The sequence below is a fragment of the Ovis canadensis genome, chromosome 2 (assembly GCF_042477335.2).
Source record: "Ovis canadensis isolate MfBH-ARS-UI-01 breed Bighorn chromosome 2, ARS-UI_OviCan_v2, whole genome shotgun sequence".
Taxonomy (NCBI): domain Eukaryota; kingdom Metazoa; phylum Chordata; class Mammalia; order Artiodactyla; family Bovidae; genus Ovis; species Ovis canadensis.
The window spans coordinates 205,896,872-205,906,255 of record NC_091246.1 but is presented as its reverse complement, the minus strand read 5'-3'; positions in this window follow the sequence as shown (position 1 = coordinate 205,906,255).

Genomic DNA, 9,384 nt, shown 5'->3' with positions numbered 1-9,384 from the left:
TGTACTCATTTCAAGATTCTTAATCACATAAGCAAAGTCTCATTTTCCATCTCCAAGGTTTGGAATATGTGCATCTTTGCACATATTGTACTGTACTTTTCTACGGCTGCTGGGGGAAAAAAGGCACAGTGGAGGTAGAGAGCCTGGCTTTACCAAGACTGCAACCCTGGAGAGAGAAAGGGAGAAAAGGTAACTCTAGTGATGGATTTGGGACTCTCATTTGGACAAGAAAGTAAAAGAAGACACAATAGGGTGGAAGGGAAGATTGATCATTAGACTGTGGTAAGGTGGGTGAGCTAAAGGTCTCAGTGAGGTCAAAGAATCGCTGAGTGGATGCCTAAAATAGACTAGTGGATGCAAGGAATCAGGAGTTTAGAAATGTGCATTCATGCTGTGGCTGAGGTCAGAGGTGTGACCCCAATAAAGGACAGCTCTGGTGAGATGAAACAATTATTGGATGCAAGGGAGTCACAATTGTTATGTTTAAGAAATTGGAAAAAGGAAATCCCTGAATAAAGGGAATGAGGTTGAAGCTTGTCAACAGATGCAACCATGGATCCAGAGTAAAAAAAAAAAAATGTATAGATATGAATATATATATAAACTTTTCTAATTCTGTAGCATTCGCTTATTAGCAAAATTTAAAAAATTACTGGATGGAAAATTAAAATCATTCCTGTGCTCCATTTCTTCAAGAAATGCTAGTAATCTGGGCTACTTAGTGTTATGGACTGAATTATGTTCCAAAATTCATATGGTGTAGTCCCAACCCCCGATACAGCAAAAAGTGATTAGATTTGGAGATTGGACCTTTAAGGGAGTAATTAAGTTAAAACGAGGCAAAATAGGCTACAATCTAATCTGTCATCCTTATAAGAAGAGGAAACTGGACACCCCAAAAGGAAGATGTATGTACACAGAGGAAAAGATCATATGAGGACATAGACAGATGGGCATATATCTGCAAGCCAAGGAGAGAAGCCTTAGAGAAACCAAACCTGACCCCTTGAGCTTGGACTTCTCACCCTCCAGACCTGTGAGAAAATTCCTGTTGTTTAAGCCACCCAGTCTGTGGTATTCTGTTATGGCAACACTAGCAAACTAATGTACCTAGTTTGTTTTACAGAACATTATTTAGAAATTATTCCTAATTTTAACACTCCTTTAGAAAGCTCTTTCTATCTGGAAGTTCTTTTCAGTAAGGATCTCAGAATTTACTCTACCTTCCTTCATCTTGAATTCTCTGAATCTTAGTGGAGAGGGCAATGAGAAGTATTCATGTGAGTAGGTGAGAGGTGATGGCCTGTTTACCACTGGTGCCCAGACTTTGCTTTGGTCTGCATAAATTCAGCCTTGATGCAAGGGGATTATGTTGTGAAATCTTCTCAGCAAGGACACACACTGAGTCTTTTCCACAGCCTGTGCCTGGAAAAGTCTGAGTGCAAGCTGGCAGTAATGTAAGAGCAACCTAGGAGTCCAAGTCCTGTCTGGCCTGCCTCTGCCACATGTCTTCCTTGTGGCAAATGATTTTCCACTGGCAGGCAGGCAAAGAGGTTTTTTCATTTTTAAATTAAGGTGTTTGTGTGAAAACACCAGGAAACCAGCAAAAGCAGAGGAGAGATTGTACAGTCTTACACAAATAAGAAGTGAAACATGAAAAGGAAGTACCCCCATGAACGATGGCTTGGCAGGATGACCCACAGTCTATTACCAAAGTGATTAAAGAAACAATTTCATCTATTTGGAAATATTACAACAGGAATAGAATGTCATGTCCTTGTGCAGTCCAATTCTTGCTTCTGAGTTACCATATTAATTTATAGGTACCTTTCTACTCTCTCTGATCTTAAAATGTTTATAGAAACTACCCAATGTTTGGCCTCCAAGCAATTTTTGAAGTTTTTATAAGGAAAAAAAAGAATAAAAATGGATCTCTAAATGCAAGCTGAGGGAGAGTCTTGGTGGTATTTATGTCCCATGTTGCCAACAGGACTCATCATTGGCAGCAGAAGCCGGTGGTAAGATTCTAGACCTGGTGCGCTCAGTTGAAGCAAGCCACCTGCCTGGTCCACAGTGACTGCCTTGAGAGCAAGTGCTGCAGCGCTCATCAAGTAACTCACTCCATCCTTAACTCGCCCTGTGAAGCCTCCCCACTAGTGCAGCAGGTGCAGTGCGGATGCACCCATCTAGAACATGTCTGGATTTAATGATGCTCTGTTTGATGCCAAAGAGGCTGTGTATAAACAGTAGTCCTGCCATGAATCCCTGCCATTGCCAAAAACACATGGCAAGAGAAGAGCATGTTTTAGAATGCTTACGGTGCAAAGGGATGCTTACATATATTTTTAAACAAACAGCAGAATTAAAGGCAGAATGATTGCTCTTGCTTTCTTCACACTGGAGCCTCCTGTACTGTGAGAAAACAACCAATCTTAATGTGTTACATAAAATCAGAGAACTCAAGCCCCTCCTTTTACAAACAAGGCCTACAGACTTGGTTCAATGTCACATGGAAGGTCACACTGATTTCTTAATATTTGATCAAACATACTTGCTGAAAGTTCACAAGCCCTATGCTCATAATTTCTGATCCAGTGAGCCTGGCTCAGGCCGAGGAATCTGCATTTTAACAAGTCACCCCTGGTGACTCATGCAGGAGAGACATACTGAGATAATTAAGGGCAAGTGTCAAGCATTCTTTCATTTTAGCTGAAAAGACTCATTTCTGCATATTTTGTACAGCAGGTCATGTGGTAAAGAACTCCCTTAGCTTTTGTTTGCTGGAAATTTTTTCTCTCCTTCAATTCTGAAAGACAAAAATTGCCAGATAGAGTATTCTTGTTGCTTTTAAGATTCTGTCTTGATTTTTGATAGCTTATTTTATTTTTCAAATTATTGTGATAGTTTTGTTTCTTCATGGAGAAGACTTGAGTTGGGGGGGGGGGCACCTATGAGTTTCCTAAACTTGGATATCCAAACCTATCCCCAGATTTGGGAAGTTCTTGGCCATTATTTGTTTAAACAAGCTTTCTTTCCCTTTACCCTGACTTCTCCTTCTGGAATGCCCGATTGTTTCTTTTGATCCACAAATTTAAACTTGTAGGATGTTTCTTATGATGATTTCCCATAGTTCACATGCCTTCTTCTTCATTCTTTTTCTTCCTCTTTCCTTTGTTCCCTTCTGATTGGATAATTTCAAAGATCCTGTCTTCTAATTCACACTCTTTATTTTGCCTGACCTGTTCTATTGATGGCCTCTACTGCATTTTTCATTTTCTTCTTTCTATACTTTAACTCCAGATTTTCTGCTTTCTATTTTATGATCGTCTCTTTTTGCTAAACTTATCGTTTTATTTTTGTATTGTTTTCCTGATTTTGTTGAAGTGCCTTTCTGTGTTTTCTTGTGGCTCAGTGTACTTCCTTAAAACAGGTGTTGTGAATTTTTATCAGGTAAATCGCAGATCTCCATGTCTTTGAAATCAGTTGTTGTTGTTCACTCACTAAGTTATATCTCACTCTTTTGTGACCCCATGGACTGTAGCCCACTAGCTCCTCTGTCCATAGCATTTCCCAGGCAAGAATCCTGGACTGGGTTGCCCTTTTCTCCTTCAGGGAATCTTCCTGATGCAGAAACTGAACCCACGTATCCTACACTGGCAGGTGTATTCTTCTTTTTTTTTTACTTTACAATATCGTATTGGTTTTGCCATACATTGACTTGAATCCGCCATGAGTGTACATGTGTTCCCCATCCTGAAAATCCCTCCCATTTCCCTCCCCATCCCATCCCTCTGGGTCATCCCAGTGCACCAGCCTCGAGCATCCTGTATCATGCATCATACCGGGACTTGACGATTTGTTTCACATATGATAATATACATGTTTCAATGCCATTCTCCCATATCATCCCACCCTCTCCCTCTCCCACAGAGTCCAAAAGACTGTTCTATACATCTGTGTCTCTTTTGCTGTCTCGCATACAGGGTTATCATTACCATCTTTCTAAATTCCATATATATGCATTAATATGCTATATTGGTGTTTTTCTTTCTGACTTACTTCACTCTGTATAACAGGCTCCAGTTTCATCCACCTCATTAAAACTGATTCAAATGCATTCTTTTTAATGGCTGAGTAATTAATATTCCATTGTGTATATGTACCACAGCTTTCTTATCCATTCATCTGCTGATGAACATCTAGGTTGCTTCCATGTCCTGGCTATTATAAATGGTGCAGCGGGCAGATGTATTCTTTACCATTGAGCCACCTGGGAAGAAAGCTCTTTGAATCAGTTCAGTTCAGTCGCTCAGTGGTGTCTGACTTTTTGCGATCCCATGGACTGCAGCACACCAGGCTTCCCTGTCCATCGCCAACTCCCAGAGCTTGCTCAAACTCATGTCCATTGAGTCAGTGATGCCATCCAACCATCTCATCCTCTGTCATCCCCTTCTTCTGCCTTCAATCTTTCCCAGCATCAGGGTTTTTTCCAATGAGTCAGTTCTTCACATCAGGTGGCCAGGAATCAGTTACTGAAATATTACTGTGATCCTTTGGTGATGTCTTATGTTCTTAATTTTTCATTTCCTTGAAGTCTTGTCTTGCTGTCTTTGCATTTGAAGTAGCAGTCCCTATTCCAGTCTTTACTAACTGTCTTCAGAAGAGAAATAAATACCTACTGCCAAGTCCTGCGAGGGTTTCTGAGGCCTTCTCAGACCTAGAGATACTCCTGCTCCAGACTTCTCCTTCTCATGGCAGAATGTTCAAAACTGTATGCCTTCTCTTGACCCTGAAGTGTGCCAGGGTAGGTACTAAAAGCCTCCGTTTTGCTTTCGCAAGGATAGAGTCAAGTTTGTGGCCCTTCCCTGGCCCACAGATTCAGGCTGACTTTCTGTGTTTGTTCACTATCTGTCTGCCAGAGTTCATTCTTGCTACCACCAGGATCCAGCCACAAGTTCAAAAGGTGTATGGATGAAGCTGCAGAATGCTCAGGGTAGTTGGGCATTCAGGGAGATCAGCAGGCAAGGCATTTCTAGCAGCTAGTGAGTGGGCTTTTTGACAGAGTCCCTAACACCACTAGTAGCATTCACATGCTTTCAATGTCCTCTGATAGTCTTCTCTGCCACTCTTCCAGTTTCTTGCCAACTTCCCTCTAAGTCATGCAACTTACAACCCAGTACTCTGGATGGAATGAGAGAGAATTGGGCTTCTTCGGCAGCATCCCACACAGCTGGGAAAGCCAGACATGTACTCATGTTCTCTGACTTTCACCTGCAGGAAAACAACAAATCAAGAAGGTCTCTTTTGGCATTGAGCTGTGCCACTTTGGAGAAGATACGATTTAGGTAAAGTCAAACAATTCTTACCCTCTCCATTGTGTTGAGTGGAATCTTTTCTTTCCTCCCATGGTATGCTGGAAACCTAGACTTCCACAAAGGTTTCCTTGTCCATGGATTGTCTACAGCAGAGTTTTCTAGGGGCTCCTGAACTGCAACTAAGAGGGGCGGGAGCGGGTTCCTGGGTCACTGCAGGGTCCACAGCCAGAACAGAGGTCTATATGCCTATTGTCCAAGGCACAGGTAAGTGAGTCTTTTCCCAGGCCCCTAGGTAAATGGTGTTGCATCCCGCAGCTCCCACAATGGCATTTTTCATGGATGGATGCCAAGTTGCTGCTGTTAAGGGGGAGATACAACTGAGGGATGCTTTACCAGGCCATGTTGCTGATGTTACTTCCTCATTATGTTGATTCTTAAACCATGATCCCAGCAGAGGTTCTTCTGTACACAGTTCAAGATGTAAAAAAAATCTGTGTTGGGATTTTCCACCCTCAATTCCCTTCCAAATTTACTTGCTTCTAATCAAGGATGAATCTGAAATGAATTCAGTCATTTTCCCTCAATTTTTTGGAGGAAAATTAAATTCAGTTGTTACAATTTTCATTAACGAGAAAGCGTCTGATACCTAGGCTTACAAATGATAATGGTCATAGTAACACACATAGAACACAAATTAGAAGACAAGGGTCAGTTTACAGAACCCCTGAGACATTCGGACAAGTATTCTAAGTACCAAAATTACCAGAGCTGTTCTATAAGGATTCATTCTGTAAGTACCACCTGCAAGTCTCTGTGCTAGAGATGCCATGGGAGAGTCAACCCCCGACAATCTTCAAAATCTCTGATTGGGGAGAAAAGGATGCAAATAAGCGACCAGTAGCATCCAGTTAACTCACCCAAGTTGCTGTTGACACTTTAGGACTAATTTAATCCTACATATATAGCTTAAACAGTTGGATGCTGGAGATGAGTCATATTGGCTTGCAAGATCCAATTAAATTTTTAGGAATTTTGCAACCTGGGTGTTAAATACAACCATAATTAAAAATTGCATAAACTTATATTTGTTATATTACAAATAATGGATATATATGATCAAAACTCACCACTTCCTAATGATTCTACTACATTTTACTATATTCTTGAGGTTGGGCTTCCCTGGTGGCTCAATAGTAAAGAATCCACCTGCAATGCAGGAGCTGCAGGAGCTGCGGGTTCAATCCCTGGGTTGAGAAGATCCCCTGGAGAAGGGAACAGCTACCCACTCCAGAATTCTTGCCTGGAGAATTCCATGGACAGAAGAGCCTGGCAGGCTACAGGCCATGGGGTCTCAAAGAGTCAGACACAACCGAAGTGACTTAGCACACATGTACACACACATATTCTTCATATTCCTGCGGTTATGTCTAAGATATCTGTATGGTGAAAATACCATAAAATAGTGTGCATCTCTTTCCAGCTTCTCATTCAGTAACATCACATTGATAACTTGAAATCAGCCACGATGGGAGTATTTACACCACAGGAACCAAAAAAATGATACAAAGCAGAGCTTGATTTACTATTTTGTTGATCATTCAGACTGAGATTTGGCAAACACTTTCTAAAAAAGGTCAGACAGTTCTTTTAGGCTTTGCAGGCCATACTCTCTCTGTCACAACTACTCAGTGTTATTGTGGTAGAGACAAAGTACCCAGAGACAAAATGTGAGTGAATAATGCACCCATGTTTCAATATGCATGCAAGCTCAGTCGCTCAGTCATGTCTGACTCTTTGCAACCCCACAGATGCAGCCCACCAGGCTCCTCTGTCTATGGAATTTTCCCGGCAAGAATACTTGAGTGGGCTGCCATTTCCTCCTCCAGATGTTTCAATATAACTATTTACAAAACAGGGGCAGCCAGATTGTGTCCACAGGCTATAGCTTGTCAACCCATGGTCTAGACTTAACAAAATGATAGCTAAAATAATGTATATCAAATTTAAAAGAATGTCATAACATAACATAGTCATTAAATTGTACAGAACACAAAAAAATTGAGGAACCCTTCTTCTAGTATTCTTTTTTTTTTTAGTATTCTTAAACTATTAAATATCATTCAATTCAGCAAAAAGTTTCTCATCTCTTTGATGAGCCAATGAACTTCTAACATACATCACAGCTATTTCACTTTTGTCTTACTTGCCAACATAAATAATCAACAGATATTTATGTTGAAGTCACATTTTAAAAAATATATATATGTCTTTATTCTGAAATAATATAGGTGTCTCAATTTTTTGGTCAGATGTAGAAATGACATTTTTATATTGGTTGACACATAATCATTTAGATTTTTTTATCTTCTTCTTTACCTTTTCTTCCTTTCTCACTTTTAAATATTAGGGCTTGGAACAGTTATTTCTAGTAATTATTTTACTAATTTGTTGTACAAACTAGGATGCTTTGAGCCAGAGGTTACAGAAACCTCAATTCAACCTGTCTTCAAATATAAGAACGTTTCTTGGCTTACACAAGACATACATCTAGAAAATTGAGCAGATTTCAGGGTTGATATCATCTATGGCTCTGGTTGCTTGCTGTTCTGCCCTCAGGTGTGTGTGGCTTCCTACTTAGGCTGGATGTGAAATGACTGCAGGATTTCTGGGCCACATGACAACATGCAAAGGAAGAGGAGAAAACTCCCAGAAGAGGGAGGAGATGCTTTTCCCATAATCCATAGCAAGCTGCTCCTTCCTGCTTATTGGCACAGTAAGGGTCATATGACAGTTTCTGAAGCAATCCTAGGCAAGGAAGATAGGCTTAATCATAGGTGCACACTGGAACATGGGCAGGATAAGATTCCCCTTGAGATACAAGGACTGAACTGTGCAAAAATGGACACCAATCAGAAGGGAGGAAGGGGAAAATGAATAAGAAAAAGATCTCTGGAGATATCCCACTATTGTTTATTTTTTATTTAATTCTTCTGCCAGCCCTTTCTCTGCAGCTTGCATCTCAACTGAAACTTTTAATGAAGAGTTTCGCAAAAAGTTTGCAATTTTAAGAAAATAATTAAAAATAGATTCAGATATTTAACTACTAGGGTGTTAATCAAAGCAAGCAAACAAACTTAGAAACAAATATTTAACAATTATTGTGGAAATCATGTTATTGAAATGTTATAAATACATTTGATGCAGTAAGATTTTCATGAAATAGTATATAGAGGGAAAAGCATGTTGTAAAACAGTATTTTAAACTCTAATGATAAAACAAAGACCCCCAGAAGCAAATCCAAGTGTGTCCACTCTCCTGGCAGGCAGGGGAACCCAAGTCAGTGAAGAAGTCACTGAGTAGCTTGCTCGGGGGGATTGTAGGTATTAGTGGTACTTATACATATCAAGCATTGAAAATTAGCCTCTGGGAAATGATGGAACAACTCCATCATTCTATAAACAGTTGGTAACAACAAGCCCCACAGCTTATTGATAGGTGTCTACAATGAGTTCCAGTAAGGGTAAAAGTTCATAGCTTTTAATTAATTATTTAAAACAAGTTGTGATAAAATGCAGCATTTAATTTTGGTATCTCCCAGATGAGAGCAAAAAATATTTTTATATCACTATCCACCTGTATCTGGAGAAGGCAATGGCACCCCACTCCAGTACTCTTGCCTGGAAAATCCCATGGATGGAGGAGCCTGGTAGGCTGCAGTCCATGGGGTCACTAAGAGTTGGACACAACTGAGCAACTACAGTTTCACTTTTCACTTTCATGCATTGGAGAAGGAAATGGCAACCCACTCCAGTATTCTTGCCTAGAGAATCCCAGGGATGGGGGAGCCTGGCGGGCTGCCGTCTATGGGGTTGCACAGAGTCGGACACGACTAAAGCAACTTAGTAGCAGCAGCGGCAGCGGCAGCGGCAGCAGCGGCAGCGGCAGCGGCAGCAGCAGCAGCAGCAGCAGCAGCAGCAGCATCCACCTGTATCAATCAGCATCCAGCCAGGTACACAAGAATCACACTAATATTTAAAACAGAGGAGAGTTATGGAGATTCCCTGGCTA